Source organism: Pongo pygmaeus, chromosome 3 (genome assembly GCF_028885625.2).
Source record: "Pongo pygmaeus isolate AG05252 chromosome 3, NHGRI_mPonPyg2-v2.0_pri, whole genome shotgun sequence".
Lineage (NCBI taxonomy): Eukaryota > Metazoa > Chordata > Mammalia > Primates > Hominidae > Pongo > Pongo pygmaeus.
Window position 1 is genome coordinate 174,415,077 of NC_072376.2, and position 2,351 is coordinate 174,417,427.

Consider the following 2,351-nt stretch of genomic DNA (forward strand, 5'->3'; position numbering starts at 1 on the left):
CTCTTGTTGTGTCATGCAGTGCAGTGGCCCGATCATAGCTCACTAAAGCTTCGAACTCCTGAATTCAAGAGATCCCCCTCCGTCAACCTCCTAAGTAGCTGGAATTACAGGCATGTGACACCATTCTTTCTTTTTAATGTTGGAACTCCTAATTTAAGTACCTTGTGTGGTGAAAAGTAAATTGTATGTTTTATGCTATTTTGAATAATTATTGGTATAAACAAATGCAAATGCTTCTGGCAAACTGGCTGAGAATAACAGTCAACTAAGTAATGGGAATGACCTGACAGCTCACAGTGCCATGGGCCCATGCCAGCTAGAAAGGGTATGTAGCTTGCCCACATGCTCATTTCTGTGTGGTCTTTGGTCTCCTGGGTTCTGACCAATATTGCTTGTACTCAGAACCTGCCAATATATTTCAAAAGTGCAATTCTCCATCAGTTAAAATTATGCCAATATCTGCCATCCCTGCATCAACTCCTTACCTTCCCATGACATTTCATTTTAAAAATCTGAACCCATGTCTAAGATTTAAAAGAAGTTAAGCATTACCAAGCATATTAACTCATACAAATAGAGAGAGAGTGTGTGTTATGTTAATGCGTTCCTGAGGGCTTGATATGCCAACTACAAACACTGGAGGTTTCAGAACGACTCAGTAGCCAATTCGCAATGTGTGGATTTACAGTTTATTGAGAGGCCTTTACACACCAGCAATCATGCAACTAGTATTCAACACACACCAGCAGTTACAAAAGGGGGGTAACACACCAAAGCTATGGCTCAGGAGTTCTCACGGGCAGACCCTCTGAAGGCATCGCGAACACAGCCAGGTCCTGGCTGCTTTTATGATCCTCCCAGATGGATCTGTTATGATTTCAGCCACCTTGCACTGACTATGGGTTCATTTCAGGTCTAGGATGGTACCAGGCAGCTGCAGGTGTTATCAGCTCAGTCTATTACATGTATGTTTATTGTTTTATGGAAGAGGAGAACAACTTCACTGTGGGCTTAAAATGCTACTGGACATGAGTGACTCCATTTTGAGACATTAAGATAGCAAATTATTATGATACGGCAGAGAGATAGATAGACGAGAGAAGAGAGCGAGAGGGAATGTGTCTGTGTGCATGTTTGTGTGTGTTGGGGGATAGAGGGTGTTGATGGTGATCCTACATGCCTGGTAATCTCCAATTTTAGGTCCATCCTGGCTGAATCATCTGACTTAACCACACGGGACAGGTGGACAGAATTGGCTTTGTCATTTGCTAGTCCTTGGATTTTGAATAAATTCCTCAAACTCCCTGTGCCTCAGTTTCTTCATTTCTAAAATGGAGATTTTGAAAGTATCCAAATCAAGGATTATTGTAAAGTTAAGTGTGTTAATAAACATAAAATGCTTAGAGTGTATTTATCATATGACAATTAACTAAATGAGTGTCAACTAATTTTATTATTATTATTTATACTGTACCCTAGACTTACACAGCCTGAAGAAATATGAACTACAAAAAAAGTATATTCTAAAACATATGCAGAAAATGTCTGTAAACTATAAAGAGTTTGCTCAAAAATAGAGAAAGTACAAATTTATCAAATGTTTGCCTTATGCTTGGTTTACTAATGGGTAGAACTAACCCATGCATTACTATTTCACACTTCTGGAGAATAGAGTGCCTCAGGTCAAAAGAAGTGTGAAAACACTTTCTTCAACTATCTATCCCTCATTTCATTGGTCCTATATGTTTTCAGAAGAAATGTGAAGGCAGATACCAGCGGCATGGATAGTTTTCATACTACTTGTAGAAAATGACTGCAGATTAACTACAAATGCTGTATTTGTTTTATTTAGACAATTTTCTTAATCCTGTAAGATTGGATCCAAATAATTCAGGTTAAAAAAGCCTTTTCATATTTCCCCATTTTCTGTGCAGATCCTCCTGTCAAGAGACTTCTCTGACGATGAACATTTAGTTCAGAATAACTATTGTTATGATGTTTGAGTGTGGAAAAACAGAGAAAATACATCAAAAAAATCAACTTTACCAATCTGATTCTAATCATAGAATACTGCTTTTTTTGTTGTTTTAATGGAAACTTTTTCAACCAAAAATATGGAAAATAGTTATTTGAGTATCCTTTCAGGAAAGCATATTGCAGAGAAATATAAAACATGCAGCAGGAGGTTCATCAATATTTAGTCATGAAAAGCCTTTCTAATTCAGAACAGAGCTATGTCCTGGAGCAGGCAGCTATGACAACACTGCACATGAAGGGGAAATATCACATGTGTTCCCATATGGAGTTAATCTGACTCCTAGTTATTAAAAAAGAAAGTGTGAAGAGGTGTA